We start from the raw sequence: 23,254 nt of genomic DNA, 5'->3' as shown, positions 1-23,254 counted from the left end.
GGCAAGTGACCGGGGCAGTCTCTAGGTAAAGGGTAGGTACGACCTGTGATGGCTGAACCTCCAGGTAGGCTAGCAAGGCAGATGGAGGATGTGTGCTCCCAGGTGAGCAAGCGAGAGTCTCTGGAATAGCAGGTGGTCACAGCACGTGACGGCGGAGCCTCCAGGTAGGCAAGCAGGCAGGTAGCGGAGAAGCGCTCCCAGGTGAGCGGGCAAGAGTCTGGAATAGCTGGTGGTCACAGCATGTGACAGCGGAGCCTCCGGGCAGGCAAGCAGGCAGGTAGCGGAGAAGCGCTCCCAGGTGAGCGGGCAAGAGTCTGGAATAGCTGGTGGTCACAGCACGTGACAGCGGAGCCTCCGGGCAGGCAAGCAGGCAGGTAGCGGAGAAGCGCTCCCAGGTGAGCGGGCAAGCTGGTCCATAGACAGACTGACCGGAGTTGTAAGGCAGACCGTCGGACCTCAGGCAAGCAGGCAGGTAGCTGATGTGCGCTCCCAGGTGAGCGGGCAAGTTGGTCCTTAGACAGACTGACCGGAGTTGTAAGGCAGACCGTCGGACCTCAGGCAGGCAGGCAGGTAACAGGAAATCAGGCAGGATTAGGACAGCAAGCTGGCAGGAATCTGGCAGGTAACTGGCAACGGGACCTGAGGGCTGAAGCAGAGTAGAACGGTGCAACAATATTGCTCGGGCACCTCCATTTTGGAGGAGGTGCCTTATATATGGTAAAGTCCTCCGGCCATTGGCCGGGGACTCCTTAGGACGGCGCGCGCGGCCCCTTTAAGCACAGTGGCCGGGAAGGAGCGCGCGCTGCCAGCAGAGCGGGAGAGGGACGCCGGGCACGGAGCAGAGCGGTGAGGGGAACAGCGTCCCTGCCTAGCAGAGGGCAGGGACGCCGGCACTACAGTACCCCCCCCTTTAGGCCCCCCCTTTTTTAGGCCAGATAGAAATTTAGCTAGGATGAGAGGGGCATAGATGTTCTCCCGGGGCTCCCACGTTCTCTCCTCAGGACCAAACCCCTTCCAATCTACCAGAAAAAAAGGTCTTTCCTCTTACCCTTTTGGTGGCAAGAATGTTCTCTACCTCAAACTCGTCCTCAGCAGAAACCGGAGCAGGAGGCGTACCTGTAGACTTGGAAAAAGAGTTAAGCACCACGGGTTTGAGGAGAGATACATGGAAGGAGTTAGGGATCCGTAAGTTGGCCGGGAGTTTCAATTTATAGGCCACCGGGTTGATCTGACTGATGACCTCCAGAGGACCGATGAACCGAGGTCCTAACTTGTAAGAAGGTATCTTGAGTCGAACATATTTAGATGAGAGCCAGACTTTATCTCCTGGACGAAATTGTGGAGGATCCAGGCGTTTTTTGTCAGCGTGTCTTTTCATACGCTCGGATGACAGAAGGAGTGCGGACCGGGTACTCTCCCATATGGAGGAAAATTTGCTAACGAGAGATTCCGCAGCCGGGTTGTCCACAGAGGTGGAGACAGAAAAAGGAATCCGAGGATGCTGACCAAAGACTACAAAAAACGGGGATTTGGAGGAGGATTCGCTCTCGTGATTATTATAAGAGAACTCGGCCCATGGTAGGAGATCCACCCAGTCAGAATGGTGGGCATTAACGAAGTGCCGGAGGTAACTGGTCAGGTTCTGATTGATCCGCTCCACTTGACCATTGGACTGTGGGTGGTAAGCGGAAGAGAAGTCCAGGGTGACGTCTAGTAGTTTACAAGTGGCTCTCCAGAAACGTGAGGTGAACTGTACCCCACGATCCGACACGATGTGGAGGGGCAGGCCATGAAGACGGAAGATGTGGCGGATAAAGTCTTTAGCCAGCTCGGGTGCAGACGGAAGGCCTGGCAGGGGAATAAAGTGAGCCATCTTGGAGAAGCGGTCAGCGACCACCCAAATGACCGTACAACCGGCAGAGACGGGGAGATCAGTTATAAAGTCCATTGCTATATGCTGCCAGGGGGCAGCAGGTACAGGAAGCGGAAGGAGGCGTCCGGCTGGCAGATGTCTCGGGACTTTGTTGCGGGCGCAGGACACACAGGCAGAAACAAAGTCTATTATGTCCTTGTGCAGGGTAGGCCACCAATAGTGCCGGGCAATAAGCTGGAGGGTCTTTTTCTGACCGGCGTGGCCAGCTAGTTTAGACGAATGGCCCCAGTGTAGGATCTTCTCCCGATCAGGTACTGAAACAAACGTCTTACCGGGAGGGAGACGATTTAGACTCACGGGAGCCACCTGCATTACTCTGGCGGGATCGATGATATGTTTAGGTTCTTCCTCGAGATCGGACACCAGAAAGGATCGGGACAAGGCGTCTGCTTTGACGTTTTTGTCAGCCGGGCGAAAATGAAGAACAAAATCAAAGCGAGCAAAAAACAAGGACCACCGGGCTTGGCGCGGGTTAAGTCTCTGGGCATGCTGGAGGTAAGCCAAGTTCTTGTGGTCAGTGTAAATTATTACCGGATGAAGAGCCCCCTCGAGTAGGTAACGCCACTCCTCCAACGCCAGCTTGATGGCCAATAATTCTCGGTCTCCTATGGAATAGTTGCGCTCAGAAGAGGAGAAGAGTTTGGAGAAGAAGCCACAAGTTACCATTCTCCCGGAAGAAGATTTTTGAGTAAGTACCGCTCCGGCTCCAGAGGAGGAGGCGTCAACTTCCAGGAAGAACTGCTTGTTGCCGTCCGGGCGATGCAGCACCGGGGCGGAAGAGAAGGCCTGTTTTAGGGAAAGAAAGGCCTCCTCTGCTTCGGGCGGCCACTCTTTGGGATTAGTACCCTTACGGGTGAGCGCGGAAATTGGGGCAGTCCGGGAAGAGAAGTGCGGGATGAAGAGGCGGTAATAGTTGGCGAAGCCCAGGAACCGTTGAATAGCCTTCAACCCCTCTGGTCGGGGCCATTTCTCGATGGCAGACAGTTTCTCAGGATCCATTTGTAGGCCGGTCTGAGAGATAATGTAGCCCAGAAACGGAAGCGAGGTCTGCTCAAAGAGGCACTTCTCATATTTAGCGTAGAGATGGTTCTGCCTGAGCCTGAGCAGGACCTGACGAACATCCCTCCGGTGAGTCTGGAGATCCGGAGAGAAGACCAAGATGTCGTCCAGGTACACCACTACGCAGGAGTAGAGAAGGTCCCGGAAGATGTCATTGACCAACTCTTGAAAGACGGCAGGAGCGTTACAGAGGCCAAAGGGCATTACCAGATATTCATAGTGGCCGTCCCGGGTGTTGAATGCCGTCTTCCATTCATCCCCCTGACGGATACGAACCAGGTTGTACGCCCCACGGAGGTCCAGTTTGGTGAAGATTCTAGCCCCCCTCAGACGATCAAATAACTCCGGAATGAGCGGAAGGGGGTACTTATTCTTCACCGTGATCTGGTTAAGGCCTCTATAGTCTATACAGGGACGGAGAGAGCCGTCCTTCTTTTTGACGAAAAAGAAGCCTGCTCCCGCCGGGGAGGTAGATTTCCGGATGAATCCCCTGGCCAGATTCTCCTCAATATATTCGGACATCGACCGGGTCTCAGCAGCGGATAATGGATAAATACGCCCACGGGGAGGAGAAGTACCAGGTAACAGGTCGAGAGGGCAGTCGTATGGTCTATGAGGGGGTAGTGTCTCTGCCTCCTTTTTATTAAAGACATCAGCATAAGACCAATAAGGAATCGGAAGTCCAGGTAGATTAGCTGGGGTAGGAGAAGGACGGACGGGATGAACGGGAACCAGACAGGTCTTATGGCAGCCCTGTCCCCAGCGAAGGACTTCTCCGGTCTGCCAGTCAAGAACGGGTGCATGTTTCTGGAGCCAAGGTAGGCCTAGCAAGAGGGCGTGAGAGAGTCCAGGCAGAACATGGAAGGAGATACTTTCAGAATGCAGCATTCCCACCTGCAGAGTAATGGATTCGGTGATGAGTTGGATGGGGCGTGGTAAGAGCCCCCCATCCACGGCAGCAACAGACAAGGGTACAGCCAGAGGTTTGGTGGGGATGCGGTATTTCTCTACCAGGGACTGTGAAATAAGATTCCCGGCTGCTCCAGAGTCCAGTTGGGCTAGTTCGAAATAACGGTTCTCCCCGTAGACGATTGAAACTGACAACAGCAGGGATGGAGAGGATTTATTCTTGTCTAGGTGGACCTCTCTGAGCGAACCTAGACACAGGCGTTTCCCGACCTCTCCGGGCAGGCACAGATCCGGTGCTCCTTACTGCCACAGTAGAAGCAGGTCCCCTCGGCACGGCGTAAGTCCTGACGGGTCTTGACCATCTTGGTCTGGTCGACCTGCATAGGCTCAGGAGGGTGTACCTGGTTAGAGACAGAAGGAGTGACGGGTTTCTGAAAAGTAGGAGCTAGACGTGGTAACCTCCTCTCACGGGTGACCTCTCTGGCACGCTCCTGGAACCGTAGGTCAATCCGGGTGGCAAGAGTTATTAAGTCATCGAGAGTGGTAGGAATGTCCCGACCGGCAAGTTCATCTTTAATACGGCCGGACAGACCCTCCCAGAAGACGGAAACCAGAGCGTCGTTATCCCAGGCCAGCTCCGAGGCAAGGGTACGGAACCGTATGGCATATTGGCCCACGGTGAGACTTTCCTGACGGAGGCGTAGCAACGATGATGCGGATGAGGTCTTCCGTCCGGGTTCGTCGAAGACTTTCCGGAAAGCCGTGAGAAAAGCAGGCAAGTTGGACACCAGGGGGTCTCCTCTCTCCCATAGAGGATTTAGCCAGGCCAGGGCCTCCCCGGTGAGATGGGACATGATGAATGCAATTTTGGCTCGGTCGGAGTTAAACTGGTGGGACAATAGTTCAAAGTGCAGGGTGCACTGATTTATGAAGCCCCGAGCCTGGGCTGAGTCGCCTCCGAAGCGAGGAGGTGCAGAAAGCCGAGGTCCGGGGTAGGAAATCATGGTGTTAGTGGACAGCGGAGCTGCCGGATTGCGAGACATGGCACTGGCGGAGGTTGTTGGTGGAGCAGTCAGAGTGTCCAGGCGAGTATTGACATTCCGCAGGTGACCCAGGATGGACTCCTGTTGGGACCTCTGACGGGACAGTTCATGACACAGGTCCGAGAGCGAGGGAGCTTGGGTGCCACCGGGTTCCATGGCCCGAGCAAACTGTAACGGGTCTGGGAGGCGGAACCTCTGGGCTACTATACAAGGGAGCAGTCCTTGTAAGGGAGCGGGTGGCGACCAGGCAGGCAGTCACAGCAGGTGACCGGGACAGTCTCTGGGTGTACGGGCAGGAGGTCACGGCAAGTGATCAGGGCAGTCTCTGGAAGAACGGGCTGGAGGTCACGGCAAGTGACCGGGGCAGTCTCTGGAAGAACGGGCTGGAGGTCACGGCAAGTGACCGGGGCAGTCTCTAGGTAAAGGGTAGGTACGACCTGTGATGGCTGAACCTCCAGGTAGGCTAGCAAGGCAGATGGAGGATGTGTGCTCCCAGGTGAGCAAGCGAGAGTCTCTGGAATAGCAGGTGGTCACAGCACGTGACGGCGGAGCCTCCAGGTAGGCAAGCAGGCAGGTAGCGGAGAAGCGCTCCCAGGTGAGCGGGCAAGAGTCTGGAATAGCTGGTGGTCACAGCACGTGACAGCGGAGCCTCCGGGCAGGCAAGCAGGCAGGTAGCGGAGAAGCGCTCCCAGGTGAGCGGGCAAGCTGGTCCATAGACAGACTGACCGGAGTTGTAAGGCAGACCGTCGGACCTCAGGCAAGCAGGCAGGTAGCTGATGTGCGCTCCCAGGTGAGCGGGCAAGTTGGTCCTTAGACAGACTGACCGGAGTTGTAAGGCAGACCGTCGGACCTCAGGCAGGCAGGCAGGTAACAGGAAATCAGGCAGGATTAGGACAGCAAGCTGGCAGGAATCTGGCAGGTAACTGGCAACGGGACCTGAGGGCTGAAGCAAAGTAGAACGGTGCAACAACATTGCTCGGGCACCTCCATTTTGGAGGAGGTGCCTTATATATGGTAAAGTCCTCCGGCCATTGGCCGGGGACTCCTTAGGACGGCGCGCGCGGCCCCTTTAAGAGGGAGGGAGGGCGCGCGCGCGCGCGCCCTAAGCACAGTGGCCGGGAAGAAGCGCGCGCTGCCAGCAGAGCGGGAGAGGGACGCCGGGCACGGAGCAGAGCGGTGAGGGGAACAGCGTCCCTGCCTAGCAGAGGGCAGGGACGCCGGCACTACAGAGGTTGACTGGGGCTCATCTCCTTGCATCCCTAGCCGTAGCCATACGCCAGGGAAAGTAGGGCGAGGCACACGTGCGGCGATTGCTGAAGAGGCAATATAGGGACATTAGTTGAGACAGGGTTACGCTAGCCCAGACTAGGAGGTCTCCACTTTTCCTTTTCCCTAGTGTCTGGGCTCCCTCTCCCTTTTCCCTCTGTGTTGCACTAACACCTGCCGTGACATTATAGCCGGCCGAGCAAGTTTTGAAAAGGAAAACAAAACAAAAAAACTACTGACATTTTTTTTTTTTTCTTCCTTTTTCCCTTTGGTACGGGTTCATGTGCAGAGCGGCTGCACAGGTTGTCTCTGGAGGTGAATGACCTCTGTGGTGAGGTACAGCAGCAGCATCAGCGGCTACAGGTCGCCAATATGGGGGTCTCTGCAGGTAGGCCTGTCTAGCCTGAACCCAAGGTTGCCCTCCCAGACAGGTTTTCAGGAGGTAGGGACAAGTTTTTTGTATTTAAGGAGGCATGCAAATTGTATTTCAAACTTCGTCCCTTCTGCTACGGTAATGAGGAGCAATGGGTTGGTATTGTGATCTCTCTATTGCAGGGCGATCCTCAGTCATGGGAGTTTTCGTTACCACAGGACGCGGTTTATCTCCAGTCTGTGGAGGGGTTTTTCGGAGCTCTGACTCTCATCTATGATGACCCTGAGTCACCTTGGCAGAGTCTAGGCTACGTCGCCTTCAGCAGGGGATTCGGTCAGTGGAAACAGAGTTCGGAATTCCGTAGATGGGCAACAGATTCCTAATGGAATGACTCAGCCCTTAGAAGTCAATTTTGTGAGGGGCGTACTGAAAGGTTGAAAGATGCCTTGGCTGTATATGAAACCCCTCAGTCCTTGGAGGCTGCCATGTCTTTGACCATACGTCTTGATAGACGCCTTCGGGATAGACGGGTGCGACCACCTTCTCCGGGGCCTTCTTGTCGGGGTTGTGTACCTCTGCCAGGGGAGCAGTCTGGGGGTGAACCAGTACTGGGGGAGGTGGAGGAACCCATGCAGTTAAGGGGTGTCTCTACATCATACATCTCCCCGGAGATTCACAAGAAAAAAGGCGTATTTTTTTTTGTGGGAAAAAGGGACATTTTGTTGGGACCTGTCCTTCAATTCCTAAACAAAAGGAGACTCGATAAACTCTTGGTAGTATGGAGTTGGATAAACAAGGGGTGCATTTGTGGCCAAGCTGCAGTTCCCGCTTTGTCCTGACAGCAGAGGTGGTGCTAGAAAGCAAAACCGAGAAAATTTCTCTGTTTGTTGACAGTGGAGCTGGAGTCAGCATGGTTGATGCTGAGTTTGTGAAAACTCATGGTTTTGCTTGCCGAGCTTTAGCTGAACCTATTCCCATCTTTGCCATTGACTCGGCGCCACTTGCACAGAAAGCATTTACTCAGATTCAGTTTTACATTGTGGACAAGGTGGGGTCAGTTCATTGTGAAATCATCCCTTGCTATGTTCTGGACAATCTTCCCACTCCGATTATCTTGGGTATACCTTGGCTTGTTAAACATAATCCGTTGGTGGATTGGCAAACCGGGGAGATTATTGAATTGGGAGATTACTGCCATGAGAACTGTCTAGATATTTCCATTGCCTCTGTCTCTATGGAAATATTACCTGTTATGTCTGATTTTGAGGACGTTTTTTTTTCTGAGAAGGGATGTCAGGATTTGCCTCATCATCGTGCTTATGACTGTCCCATTAACCTGACCCCCGGAGCTAAACTACCGAAGTCCAGACTGTATAATCTTTCTGGCCCTGAGAGACAAGCTATGAAGGATTTCATTGCGGAAAGTCTGGAGAAGGGACATATCAGACCCTCATCTTCTCCCGTGGCAGCAGGGTTTTTCTTTGTGAAGAAAAAAGATGGCGGTCTATGTCCCTGTTTAGATTTCCGGAAATTAAATCAAATTACCATCCGTGATCCATACCCTCTTCCTCTGATTCCTGATTTATTCAGCCAGGTTGTTGGAGCTAAGGTATTCTCCAAGTTGAATTTAAGGAGAGGCTACAATCTGGTTAGAATCAGAGAAGGGGGGACGAATGGAAGACAGCGTTCAATACCCCGGAAGGACATTTCGAGAGTCTGGTTATGCCTTTTGGTTTGACCAATGCACCTGTGGTATTCCAGCATTTCATGAATGATATTTTCCATCATTTGGTGGAGCGGTTTGCGGTGGTCTATCTGGACAATATTTTGGTTTATTCACCTGATTTTGAGACTCATCGGGGGCATGTTAAGCAGGTGCTCCAGATATCAAGGGATAACAAACTTTATGCCAAAATAGAAAAATGTGTTTTCGCTGTTCAGGAGGTGCAGTTTTTGGGGTACTTGTTGTCATCTTCAGGTTTTCGGATGGATCCGGAGAAGATCCGCGCAGTTATTGACTGGGAATGTCCCAAGAACCTGAAGGCTCTACAATGTTTTCTGGGCTTTACTAATTTTTACAGGAAGTTCATCCAAAATTACTCTGTTATAGTGAAACCCCTTACTGACATGACTAAGAAGGGGTCTGATTCTTCCAAATGGTCGGATGCTTCCCTCCAGGTTTTTCTTCCTTAAAGAATCATTTTGCCACTTCACCTATACTCAGTCAACCCGCTGTTTCTCAACCCTTTATTGTGGAGGCCGATGCTTCGGATGTCGGGGTTGGGGCTGTGTTGTCTCAGGGTTCGTCCCCTGGTAAATGGCGTCCATACGGCTTCTTTTCTAAAAAATTGCCTTTCGGCTGGAGAGAAATTATGACGTGGGTAATGGGGAACTTTTGGCGATCAAATTGGCGTTCCAGTAATGGCGACACTGGTTGGAGGGGGCTGTCCATCCTATTACTGTTATTACTGACCATAAGAACCTGTCATATCTCTAGTCAGCTAAACGTCTCAACTCTAGGCAAACCATATGGTCCCTGTTTTTTTACTAGCTTCAATTTTGTTGTCACTTTTCATCCAGGGGTCAAAAATTTCAAGGCTGATGCTTTGTCCCAGAGCTTCCCTGGTGGTGGTGGCCATGAGAACCCTGCCCCGATATTACAAAAAGGGGTAGCCATTTCGGCTCTTTATCCTGAACTGGAGGGTGAGGTGCTGGAGGCTCAGGGGGACGCCCCTGCCTCCTGCTCTTCAGGAAAGTTATTTGTACCATCTGATCTGTGTCGCAAAGTAATCAAGGAACATCATAACTCTGTGCTTGCTGGGCAACCAGGTGGTAAGGCAACCACGGACCTCGTTTCTCATCGTTTTTGGTGGCCAGGGTTGCATTGGGATATAATTGAGCACGTAGCTGCTTGTAGTATTTGCGCGCATTCCAAGGTTTCGCATACCCGTCCATCTGGTACTCTTCTTCAGCTACCTATTCCTAGTAGGCCATGGACACACTTGTCCATGGATTTTATTACTGATCTACCGGTTTCTGCAGGCAAAACGGTGGTTTTGGTGGTAGTTGATAGTTTCAGTAAAATGGTTCACTTCACATTACCTGCACTTCCCAATGCCAAGACACTTGCTCAGGTGTTCATAAATGAGATTGTGAAGCTTCATGGGGTTCCCTCCAATGTGGTGTCTGATCGGGGGACCCAGTTTGTTTCCAAGTTCTGGAAGGCATTCTGTTCTCGGCTGGCGTGCAGCAGTCCTTTTCCTCTGCCTTCCACCCTCAGTCGAATGGTCAGACAAAGAGTGTCAATCAGAACTTGGAGACATACCTCAGGTGTTTCGTCTCCGAAAATCAGGAGGATTGGGCACCCTACTTACCGCTGGCAAAATTTGGTACCTTCAGTGGGGGAGGAGCTTCAGGAATTCCTGAGGAGGAACGGTTTGCTTCGTCACTCTACTCGGTATAGCAGGGTGTTCTGTGTAATTTAAAGACCATCGGAGACAGGTATAAACGTATGGCTGACAGAAAACGCTTGCCAGGTCCGGACCTGGATGTGGATGACTGTGTGGTTGTCTACCAGGAATATAAGATTGAAAGTTACATCTTGGAAGCTGAGACCTAGGTTTATTGGTCCCTATAAAATAACCGCCGTCATTAACTCAGCAGCGTTTCGTTTTGAACTTCCTCAGGCCCTTAAGGTCCACAATGCATTCCACAGGTCCTTACTCAAAAGGTATGTGGAACCTCTTGAGCCCTCACCGCTACCACCGCCCCCAGTAATGGTTAATGGTAATCTGGAGTTCCAGATTTCGGGGATTGTAGATTCTCGTCTCCAACGTCGTTCTCTACAATACTTGGTGCAATGGAAAGGCTATGGCCCACAGGAGAGGATGTTGGTCTCAGCATCAGAGGTGAACGCTCCCAGATTGGTTCACTCATTCCACACCTCTTTTCCTGAGAAACCCGGTTCTGAGGCCACTCGTAGAGGAGGGGGGGGGGGTACGGTCACGGGTGTGTCAAAGGTGACAGACAGTCGTCTTGCAGTTGGTTGCAGGAGATCTCTATGTTTGGTATTGCAGACAGCTTCTTAGATAAAAGGCTGTCTTTGGGACCGAGCGGCTCCTCCCTGTTGCTAATTAGCTCTCTGGCCTGGGTGTATTTATACCTGGTGTGTCTGAGAGGGAGTCGCCGGCTATATTCATTTCTACTTGTGTGACATAGCAGGAGCAATACTTCATCCTCTCTGAAGCTTGAGGCTGTGTGCATATTTGGAGTCTTCTAGAAGCTAAGCAATTTCCCCCTGTTTTGTCTTCCATTGTTGACTTTAGTGTTTAGTGGAGGTTGACTAGGGCTCGTCTCCTTCCATCCCTAGCCGTAGCCACACAACAGGGAAAGTAGGTCAAGGCACGCATGCGGCGATTGCTGAAGAGGCAATATAGGGACATTAGTTGAGACAGGGTAGCGCTAGACCAGACTAGGAGGTCTCTACTTCCCCTTTTCCCTCTGTGTTGCACTAACACCTGGCATGACAGTCATGTGGCAAGGCTCGTTAAAGGGTCAATATTGACTTATAGGATTGCTGCTTCCAGTAGGTAGCACTAGGATTCTAGTCCTCTTTCTCTCTGAGGAGGCAATTTGCATATTTAAGTATGGGACAGTCTTACATTTAAGTGATTTTCCTCAGTGCAATATTCATTCGAGATTTAGCCACCTATAATATGAGCCACATGGTCAATGAAAGCTATGCCTCCCCTTTCCTCCTTCTTATTTTCCACTTCTATTACCTTTTCCTTTTTTGTTTCCCTCTTACTATTCCCCCTTCTGTTTCTCTCCCCTCCTTTTTTCCCCTACCTTTTTCTTTTTCCTCTTCTCTCTCTCTTTCCCATCTCCTTATCCTTTTTAATTTCCCCTAGTCTTTCCTCTCTTTCTTTCACCCTCTTCCAGTTTTCTCCATTACATATTCCATTCCCATTCCTTTTCCCTCCCCTTTCACTTTTCTTTTTCCTATATAAAATTCCATTTTTTTCCTCTGTCCCATAATTTATTTTTTTCATGTCTGTTTTGTGTTTTAGTGATTCAGCCCAAGTAATATAACATCACCTTTTTTGTTTATAGCCCTGCAATCTTCTCCCTGTGGTGACACAGACCAAATATTAATTAAAGAAGTTGTCCACTACTTTCACATTGATGCCCTATCCATAGGATAGGGCATCAATGAATTATCGACCGGTGTCCCGCACACGGCACCCCCGCTGATCAGCTGTTATCAGCGCCGGCGGCAGCCGGACGGAAGTCCTTACCTGGGGTGCTTGGCCGTCCCATCTGCAGTGGCCGCCGCGGAGTACTACACATTCGCCTCCCTATCCTACGGGCATCAATGTGAAAGTAGTGGACAACTCCTTTTGGCCCAATGATCAATGGTATTCTGTCACTCCATGGCGAGGACGTCACTCAAGAGTATAGGCCTATCCTATTACAGCACCATTGTAGGCGTCTCAGTACCGCTCCAGTCATGCGATTGGATACATCATGATGTCATATGGGTCACGTGACCAGACCATTGATGATGTAATAAACAAGGAGCTGGGACAGGGATTGGTCCCCACGCCCTATCAGATATCTTGGTGCCAAATTTAAATTAGGTATACCCTTTCTATCCCTCTGCAGTGAGATAAAGATTTGGCCAACGACTGGCCTCCTTACTCCCTGTAATGAAGAACTCTGCCTTAAACCCAAAATGTGTGTGGCTAAGGTATGGTACTGGGGAGGCGATTTATGCTAATAACCATGTTAATGATCCTTTGCCCTCTTGATTTCTTTACCTACATCTATGGAATTGATAATGTTTTTTTGTAGTTGTATTATAATGGTGAATTTTTAGTTCATTAGTAATTCTGGATGTTATTTTACCTAGCTTTTAATTTCTGTTCTCATTCTGTTTTTAATCTTTGTACAGTGCTTCCATGTCAATGAAGGTTGAACCTATGGGAGGAGTTATAAGGAGTGGTCCACTGTGTTTCCATGCATGTTCTAATGTACACCTTTTACTACAGTTGGATTGAAAAAGGCAAGATGCAATTGAAATAATACATGTTCTTTTTACCTTTTGTATGTGGTAACCAATAGAGATTGCTTGGAGAACGTCCGATGCCTTGGACTTTTTTTTTTTTTTTTTTTATAGTTTTAATGATCTGGCAATATTGTGTGGAGTTGCACTAAGACTGCACAGATCATGGAATAGTGTATAGGAGTAGTCATTTTCAAAAAGGAGAAAATTTCCTGTCGGATATAGTCAATTTTTTTCTTTGAAATAATTGGCCAGACCATCAGCGCTGAGGTTGACGATAGAGGCCTGCACTTTGACACTTTCACTTCCCCCTCAGGGCTAAATAACTGTTTACGTTTTTTAGATAGTGAGGTGATGAGGGTGGCGAAGTAGGCTTGTTTGGAGAGGTGAAGGGCAGAGTTGTAGGTTTTAAGCATAAACTTATATAATGGGTAAAATCTGTGGCAAAAAGGGATCTTCTCCGCAGACAATCTGCACATCTAGAGCACTGCTGGAGAAAACATGTTTGCAGTGTGTTCAGGGTTGCCACCATCTGTGCCGGGCTGTTGTGTGTGTAAAAGGGGTCAGCTTCATCAAGGGCGTTTTCCACAATTTTTTTTTTTTAAATGTTTCAAAGCTGAGAGTCTGGACATGAAAGGGAGGAGATTGGAGCCAACAATGAATGCAAATTCTACATTCAGTACAGACCAAAAGTTTGGACACACCTTCTCATTTACAGATTTTTCTGTATTTTCATGACTATGAAAATTGTACATTCACACTGAAGGCATCAAAACTATGAATTAACACATGTGGAATTATATACTTAACAAAAAAGTGTGAAACAACCGAAAATATGTCTTATATTCTAGGTTCTTCAAAGTAGCAACCTTTTGCTTTGATGACTGCTTTGCACACTCTTGGCATTCTCTTGATGAGCTTCAAGAGGTAGTCACCGGAAATGGTCTTCCAACAATCTTGAAGGAGTTCCCAGAGATGCTTAGCACTTGTTGGCCCTTTTGCCTTCACTCTGCGGTCCAGCTCATCCCAAACCATCTCGATTGGGTGCAGGTCTGGTAACTGTGGAGGCCAGGTCATCTGGTGTAGCACCCACTCACTCTCCATCTTGGTCAAATAGCCCTTACACAGCCTGGAGGTGTGTTTGGGGTCATTGTCCTGTTGAAAAATAAATGATGGTCCAACTAAACGCAAACCGGATGGAATAGCATGCCGCTGCAAGATGCAGTGGTAGCAATGCTGGTTCAGTATGCCTTCAGTTTTGAATAAATCCCCAACAGTGTCACCAGCAAAGCACCCCTACACCATCACACCTCCTCCTCCATGCTTCACGGTGGGAACCAGGCATGTAGAGTCCATCCGTTCACCTTCTCTGCGTCGCACAAAGACACGGTGGTTGGAACCAAAGATCTCAAATTTGGACTCATCAGACCAAAGCTCAGATTTCCACTGGTCTAATGTCCATTCCTTGTGTTCTTTAGCCACAAACAAGTCTCTTTTGCTTGTTGCCTGTCCTTAGCAGTGGTTTCCTAGCAGCTATTTTACCATGAAGGCCTGCTGCACAAAGTCTCCTCTTAACAGTTGTTGAAGAGATGTGTCTGCTGCTAGAACTCTGTGTTGCATTGACCTAGTCTCTAATCTGAGCTGCAGTTAACCTGCGATTTCTGAGGCTGATGACTCAGATAAACTTATCCTCAGAAGCAGAGGTGGCTCTTGGTCTTCCTTTCTTGGGGCGGTCCTCATGTGAGCCAGTTTCTTTGTAGCACTTGATGGTTTTTGCAACTGCACTTGAGGACACTTTCAAAGTTTTCCCAATTTTTCGGACTGACTGACCTTCATTTCTTAAAGTAATGATGGCCACTCGTTTTTTTTTACTTAGAATTTGTATTATGGCAAGAAAAAAGCAGCTAACAGTCTATTCAGTAGGACTATCAGCTGTGTATCCACCAGACTTCCGCACAACACAGCTGCTGGTCCCAACCCCATTTATAAGGCAAGAAATCCCACTTATTAAACCTGACAGGGCACACCTGGGAAGTGAAAACCATTTCCGGTGACTACCTCTTGAAGCTCATCAAGAGAATGCCAAGAGTGTGCAAAGCAGTCATCAAAGCAAAAGGTGGCTACTTTTAAGAACCTAGAATATAAGACACATTTTCAGTTGTTTCACACTTTTTTGTTAAGTATATAATTCCACATGTGTTAATTCATAGTTTTGATGCCTTCAGTGTGAATGTACAATTTTCATAGTCATGAAAATACAGAAAAATCTTTAAATGAGGAGTGTCCAAACTTTTGGTCTGTACTGTACGTTGCTAAGTATTAATGGCACGTATATTTCTGTAAGTGTGGTAAGTCCAGGTGTCCTGAACAGGGTGACCTTTCTTTCTCAGTCAAGAACTAAGGTTGTGTTCAGAGAGCAGGAGAGGAGAGTTAGTAAAATCATGCACTGCGCAGAGCCGGGAGAAGACCAGGTCCAGCGTATTCCAATCTTTACGTGTAGGACAGTTAGTAAGCTGCGAAGGGCCGAGAGAGGAGGTTAGAGATAAAAGGTGAGTGGATTATCAATTGGAATGTTAAAATCCTCCATGATGAGAGTGGGAATATGACAGGCTAGAAAGTGTGGAAGTTAGGTGGGAAAATGATCCAGAAACCGCTGGGAGGGGTGTGGCTGTGCGGACCTCAAAAGAAGAGAAGATTTGAGGGTACTGGGGTGATGACCTGAAAGTGCATTTTGATGAAAGAAGCAGACTAACACCTCCACCTTAACTGTTCTCAGGTCTAGGGGTACCCAAAAATATACAGTGGGGAAAATAAGTATTTGATACACTACAAGTTTTCCCACCTACAAAGAATGGAGAGGTGTGTATTTTTCATTGTAGGTGCTTTTCACCTGTGAGACAGAATCTTAAAAAAAATAAAAAATCCGGAAAATCACATTGTATAATTTTTACATAATTAATTTACATTTTATTGCATGAAATAAGTAATTGATACAATAGAAAAACATAACATTTGATACAGAAACCTTTGTTTGTAATTACAGAGGTCAGACGTTTCCTGTAGTTCTAGTCCTTTCGGGTCATTGTCATGCTGGAAGACCCAGCCACGACCCATCTTCAATGCTCTTACTGCGGGAAGGAGGTTATTGGCTAAAATCTCGCGATACATGACCCCATCCATTCACCCTTCAATAGGGTGCAGTCGTCCCGTTTCCTTTGCAGAAAAGCACCCACAAAGTATGATGTTTCCCCCACCATGCTTCCCGGTTGGGATGGTGTTCTTGGGGTTGTCCTTCTTCTTCCTAAAAACAAGGCGACTGGAGTTGATACCAAAAAGTTCTATTTTGGTCTCATCTGACCACATGACCGTCTCCCATGCCTCCTCTGGATTATCCAGATGGTCATTGGCGAACTTCAAATGGGCCTGGACATGTGCTGGCGTGAGCAGGGGCACCTTGTGTGCCCTCTAGGATTTTAATCCATGATGGCGTAGTGTGATACTAACGGTAATGTTTGAGACTGTGGTCCCAGCTCTCTTCAGGTAATTGACCAGGTGTCACGCAGGGTGTGGGAAAGACTTAGTGCAACACAGAGAGAAGAGGAAAAGGGAGCTCAGACACTAGGGAAAGGGGGAAGTGGAGACCTCCTAGTCTGGTCTAGAGTCACCCTGTCTCAACTACCGTCCCTATATTGGCTCTTAACCAATCGCCGCACGCGTGCCTCGTCCTGACTTTCCCTGGCGTATGGCTAAGGCAAGGGAAGGGAGGAGATGAGCACTATTCGATCTCCACTAAACTCTATAGACAACAAGGGTAGACAAACAGGGGGGGATTGCTTAGCTTTAGATGACTCCAGCCAAATGCGCACACGGCCTCAAGCTCCTGAGAGGACAAAGTACTGCTCTTGCTAAAGCCTCACAAGTAGTAATTAGGGTTGAGCGAGTATGTTCTGTCAGAGTATGCTCGGGCCGAGCTCCGAGTATTTATAGCTGCTCGGTGATATGGTTGAATCGCTCCCGTGTGCATGATTTGCAACTGTTTGACTGTTTTATTACATGTGAGGAATGTGTAAGAAATAGAGCAGCTATAAATACTCGGAGCTCGGCCCGAGCATACTCGGCGAAAGAGTTAATAGAACATACTCGCTCAACACTACTAGTAATGAATATCGCCGGCACCTCCCTCTCAGACACACCAGATATTTATACACTCAGGCCAGGGAGCTAATTAGCGAGAGGGAGGTAGCCGCTGGGTGCTAGAGACAGCCAGCCTCTAAGAAGATGTCTGTAATGCCAAACGTAAAGATCTCCTGCAACCAACTGCAGGGCGACTGTCTGTCACCTCTGACACACGTGACACCACGTCCTCCCGTGTAGTTCTGGGCTGATTCCTGACCTTTCTCAGAATTATCCTCACCCCACAAGGTGAGATCTTGCATGGAGCCCCAGACCGAGGAAGATTGACAGTCATCTTATGTTTCTTCCATTTTCTAATAATTGTGCCAACAGTTGATGCCTTCTCACCAAGCTGCTTACCTATTGTCCTGTAGTCCATCCCAGCCTTGTGCAGGTCTACAATTTTGTCCTTGGTGTCCTTAGATAGCTCTTTGGTTTTGGCCATGGTGGAGAGGTTGGAGTGTGATTGAGTGTGTGGACAGGTGTCTTTTATACAGGTAACCAGGGCTGTGGAGTTGGAGTCATGGAGTCTGTGTCCATTTTGGTGGAGTCTGTATAAAATGGACCGATTCCAACTCCTAAAATATATAATAAATTGGGTTCAATGCAGTTTGTGGGGAATATATTTTCATAAGAATTTGGGAAAGTTATGAAATGTCCTATAAATGTCTGTCCTATTCCTGATCTAAGGGTCTAGACTTTTAGCGGAGATGAATCTGTGCTACAGTAAATTTATCACTTAAATATGAGCCATGTATGAGGGAGTCGGAGTCGGTGTCATGGAAATTGAGGAGTCGGAGGTTTGACTTACCGACTGCACAGCCCTGCAGGTAACAAGTTCAAACAGGTGCAATTAATACAGTTAATGAGTGCAGAGTAGTAGGGCGTCTTAAAGAAAAATTAACAGGCTTTGAGAGCCAGAATTCTTGTTGGTTGGTAGGTGATCAAATGCTTATTTCATGCAATAAAATGCAATGTTCAAAAATCATACAATGTGATTTTCTGGATTTTTTTTTAGATTCTGTCTCTCACAGTTGAAGTGTATCTACGATAAAAATTGCAGATCTCTCCATTCTTTGTAGGTGGGAAAATTTGAAAAAACGGCAGTGTACCAAATAGCAAATATTTTCCCCACTGTAAGCCACCATACGAGAGAGTAGCAAACGAGGTGATGTCTGACTGCAGTATCAATGTTTTAGTAAGAGCCAGAAGGTTAAGAGAATTTTAAAGGAAAAAGTAATGGATGTAGGGGAGTTTATTACACACTGATTGGGCAACATGGTGGTGGCTGGATATGACCACAGGAGGAAGAAATGGAGTATACTGTAGCTCTATTTTACAGAACTCAAGCCAGAGTAGATGTATACACACCTTTATCTAATTATATTGTCTCACTATCTTGTCATATATAGGCCACTAATAATACAATAAGGCTGCGTGCCCACGTAGCGTTTTTCAAGCGTTTATGCTGCGGAATTTCCGCAGCGTAAACGCTTGTTAAACGCTAGGTAATCCGCACCCCATGGTCCCCAAGGGGATTCCGCATGTTCTATGCACATGCTGCGGATTTTTCCGCAGCGTTTATGCTGCGTACAAAAATCCGCAGCATGTCATTTAATTTTGCGGTAGCGCAGCGGAACTCCCGCCATTGACTTGCATTGAAACGCATAGAAACCGCGACTGTACATTTCTACAAGCGGCTTCTATGCGTCTCTATGTGCGGATGGTACCCAGTTCTGGAGGAGAGGAGACTCTCATCCAGACCTGGGTACCATTGTACCTGTAAAAAAAGAATAAAATAACAAATAAAGTTATATTCACCTGTCCGGCGGCTTCTCTCTGAATGCCGGCATCGCTTGAGGACCTGCGGTGACGTCACAATCATGTGACCGCAGGCCCTTCACCGCTCTGTCTCGCGATATGCCGGCAGCCGGGAACCAGACAGGAACGAGCGCTGCTGCACACACCGGGGCCTCGGGGGTGAGTATAGCTTTATTTGTTTTAATTTTTACGGTTCACACTGTATAAATCCATGCTGTTTGCATGGATTTATACAGTGTGACCTAGTTGTCAAGCACTTTCCAAGTGATGCTATCGCCTGGAAAGCGCTTGTCAATCTGCATGCGGAAACGCATGTGAATCCGCATGTGGATCCGCATGTATTCTGCAGGAAAAACGCATGCACAATCTGCATGCGTTTTTTCTGCCAGGGAGATGCAGAAATGCTGCAGAAATTTTCTGCTTCATTTCTGCATCGTGGGCACATAGCCTAAAGCTGTATTTACCCTTGATTTAAAGGGTGAGGTGACTCTGCTGACCCTGTCCCAAGCCACACAACAAAGCTGACATACGTGCTGCAGAAAAGAGGAAATACCCTAGAAACAAGTGGCAGTATGTGGACATTCACATAAAAAAATAAAAACGTTAAAACAAGATTATATATTTTCCCTAAGGCATCAAATAGTCTGGAAAATTCTCTAATTATGACATATCATCGATAACACAAGAACCACGTCTCACTTTCACTGTATTTTAAAATAACGATCAGACTGCAAAGTAATAAAGATCCATAGACAAAGAAAACCTGGCTTGCCATTTACCACAAACCTTCAGGGTTTTAATAATTACAGGAGAAAAAAAAAAAAAAAGAGTCCAGCCTTCTTTATTACATACTATAAAATCTACTCTTAATCCAAAACTCGCACACAGACAGCATCTAGTAAAATACGAAATGCCAAGACTTTAATTAATTGAAATGGGGCTTGTAAACATCTTTTTAATATAATTTCAGAAAATCCCATCATCTTTGTAGACAAAAGCATACATTAAAGATGTGCTGTAATGTCAGTGAGAGCAAGTTGTAGATGCAGTACAGGCATGCATAGCACCAGTGCACATCAGCATTACACAGAGCAGACTCCAAGTAGTCTGTCAGGCATGGTTACAGTGTGAGACTTGTAAGTAGCATGCTAATGATAGCTCAGCCCTTCAGGAATACATAATCAGACCTCAGACAGGCAGCAAAGGACTCCACTCACCCTCCCAACCCAGGAGCACATAATTTATAGCTCACTTTGCAGACCTCTCCTGCATCCTCCACCACCACTCCCCCTCAGTGTTAACTCCTGCTTCCCTGCATAATGCTCCACATGTAAGGGTGCTAACAAGGGCTCACCTAGACATCCTTAATCTTGGGCTACGGAGAGGCTTCCAGAATCTGATGCCCAGTGTATAAATCACTGGAGTATTTCTCTTTATGTACGTTGGAGACTTAGTGTCTACAACCGTTGTGCTCTCAGTTCCAACTCTACACAGACAATGCAACATTATAAGGATTGTGTTCACCTTTTATTCCAAAAGCAGAGAGGATATGAAAATATTGGCCTTGTATCACAGGGGCACAGCTGGGGAGGAGTATCTAGGGTACATGCCCTGGGGACAAGGGGTTGCCAGCAAGCCGGTTTGCCATGGCATTTAGTGTTTTTCATGCTGAATTCGGCAGTGCATTCACGTCTCTGTTTGAGGCTCACACCTGAATCTCTGAAAAATGTAGTCTGCCATGTTTTTGTGCCCATCTGAACAAACGGATCATGTTAAAAATATTCACAGAGAACGAAGTTTGATCCCTTGGACTCAGTTTGCCTTATTCAGTGGCACAACTGGATTGCTTCTTGGGATTCAGATGGAAGTCCTGGATGTGAACACATTGCCTTGGTGTGTACCTTAGCTCTGAAGGCTAAATTGTGAGTCACACTCGTCCCAAGGTGTGTTGTGAACAAATATATTTCACATTTGCTTTGCTGGTGCTATGTAGATATAAGGTTATAAGAGTTAAGCCCATCAGCCATGTCAATAATCTGCGGTCGCTGGATGGGAGCTCTGAGAACCACTTCTTACCTGATGGCATCCATGACTCTTCTTCTGATTATCCCGCCTGGCGTGACATCATCGTTGTGGTAAGATGCACATGTGACGTTGCACCCGACAGGTTAATCAGAAGGGCTGCGGGTGCCAGGAGGTTGGAAGTGGTCATAAAGACTCCTGTCCAGCAACCACAGGTACATGACTGCTGGAACGGGTCCTAGAAACTGAAGTGCACCAACTCTCAAGGCATCCGTCACCTATGGACTTTAATTCAAGGCCTCAATCAGACATCCATGATTTTTCTTGTGTATAAAAACACAGTCCGTTATTTATCAGTGCTTTGGATCTGAGTTTCATCAGCGTTTAGTCTGGGTTTCAGATTTTTCCATCAGTATTTTTCACTCAATGATGAAAAAAATAAACTGTAATTCTTCTATCCATTAGGCCATGTTCAGTATTCGGTCATTAGGCTACGGCCCCATTATCAGTATTCGGTCAGTATTTTTCTCAGGAGTGGGAGCCAAAACCAGGTGAGGAACAATCAGAGAAAAGGTATAATATAAACAAGTCACCAATTCTGCATTTATCACCCACTCCTGAGAAAAAATACTGACCGAATACTGATAGTGGGGCCATGGCCTTACAAATACTGATGTTAAACCAAAACCAGGAGTGGGTAAAAATGCAGAAGTGGTGCACGTGTTTCTATTATACTTTCTCTGATTGTAAGCCAAAGTCAAAAGAAACAAATACTTGTGTAAAATCCTGACCAAATACTGATGTGTGAACAAGGCCTTACAATGTTAATCACTGACAGCACACAGATACCATTGTTCTTTGATCCGTGGGTCCAATCAATAACGGATTTGTTGCTGGTTTTTTTGTTTGCATACTACCCGGTCCACAAAAAAAACCACAGACGTGTGACTATAATAGGTATGTGGTCTATTAGTGAAAAGCACCCACAGATCCCTTCAGGACTCAGGGACGTCTGAATGAGCCCTTAAAGAAACAGCTCTATCAAATCCGTTTTTTTACTGAATCCTGCAGAATTAAAAATCGTAATGTGGTGTCCCATACTTTAGATTAAGAAAGCCAAAAAGGCATTTTTTGGCCTCGATCTGGCAGTAGAGCCCCATGGGAGCTTCACAGTAAGCAGTAGGCAACAAATGATGGTGTTGATGTGGCCTAAGCAAGTGGTAGTCCCCCACAGTAGTCTGCTGTACTAATAAAATAAGCCACGACTGCAGAGGGCACATATTACCCCATAGCCAAATTCCTATGTAATCTATAAAAAAATGAACTAAAAAGTATGTCAACCAGAACGAAAGGGGTTAATTCTGGCGACCCCTTTATAGATACTCTCTGCAGGACTGAGTGCTAGCAATGCCAGCAAGACCCTGAGAACTGCTTAGGTGGTGAGAAAATAGTGCGCTCATGACACCAGTATCCCTCCGCGCCTCGGCTGCCGGGCGCTTCTTTTTCCATTACTTGTGTTCTATCCCCCGCCCCTCCCTCATCACTTCTCCCCCGTGTCCTGCAGTCACAACACGACCCATGCAAAACGGCGGCCTGTGCTCCCCGCCCCCCCCTTATCATAAATATATAAATTATGCTAATTAACAACATTGCATATTAATAAAAACCAACTAAAAAACCCCAATTTCCGAGAAAACCGTTTCCAGTGCACTGGTAATAAGCCGCCAACCCATGTCTGATAGAAAACGACTCACCCGTCTGGCGGCTCCGGGCGGCGGGATTATTACTCGTCTGCCTTTGTGGCGGTGGTCTCACAGCTCCGGTGACCCGGGACGGCTCATTATAAATTCCCGTCACAGCGGCGCACTTGTAGCCGGGGCTCCGCACAATGGGGCATTTGCATGAATAACGAGGGCTCGGTGCAGGGACCCCGCTTATTAATATGTAATCATCCCTGTCTGGTGCGGGCACCGGCGGCGGGAGGCTCCGGCGCTCTAATCTTACACACGGAAATACACAAATCCGCCGTCTGCTCTTATAAAGTTGAATGCAGTTTTTACATGAACATTTTTTTGCAGCTGCGTCATGAACATAATATATGCAGGACGAGCGCTGCATACTGAGGCTGAATATGGAGCGGCTGGGGGAGTGCTGCTCCTCTTAAAGAGCCACACAACCCTTTTCTAATGCAGCTAGTGCAGCAGTGTGGCTGCAGCCTGGGTGACAGAAAACACTCAATTTACCACTTTTTAGGAGTCTTTTCAAAAGACGCCCAAAAAAGATCGCTCAAAGGTTACGTGCACACGACATCTTTTTCAAGTAGGCGAATGCGCCGCCATGTTTTTCAAGAGGTAGACGCGTCAGGCCAGCTTTTTTTTTCCCTGAAGTGTACTTTTAGGTAATTTCTTGAGTGCTTTTTTCTGTACTTCTGACACTGTTTTTTTATAAACTGTTTTCCAGTATTTTTGTGGCATCTTTCAACAATGCAGAATCCGCTAGCGTTTTTTCTACCAAATCATTCAATAAGACACCCGGGTGTCTTTATAGCTTTCTTATTGACTTGTGAAGTTCAGAGCGGAAAAATGGTCAGG

General features: G+C 47.8%; 1 protein-coding gene across 2 annotated transcripts in view; it reads right to left on the bottom strand.

Annotated features, from left to right (window-relative positions):
* Positions 1 to 22,802, bottom strand: part of POU6F1 (POU class 6 homeobox 1) — a 107,899-nt gene extending 85,097 nt beyond the window's left edge. For both annotated transcript variants that reach the window (XM_073663236.1, XM_073663237.1), the window contains exon 1: positions 22,418 to 22,802. The gene's annotated coding sequence lies outside the window, so the exon portion shown is untranslated. The remainder of the gene's footprint in view (positions 1 to 22,417) is intronic.
* Positions 22,803 to 23,254: the final 452 nt, after the last annotated feature.

The sequence above is a fragment of the Phyllobates terribilis genome, unplaced genomic scaffold, assembly GCF_046119375.1.
Source record: "Phyllobates terribilis strain yellow unplaced genomic scaffold, ASM4611937v1 Scaffold_2__4_contigs__length_985480577, whole genome shotgun sequence".
Lineage (NCBI taxonomy): Eukaryota > Metazoa > Chordata > Amphibia > Anura > Dendrobatidae > Phyllobates > Phyllobates terribilis.
The sequence above is the reverse complement of the archived record's forward strand: the minus strand, read 5'-3'. Positions and strand labels throughout refer to the sequence as shown.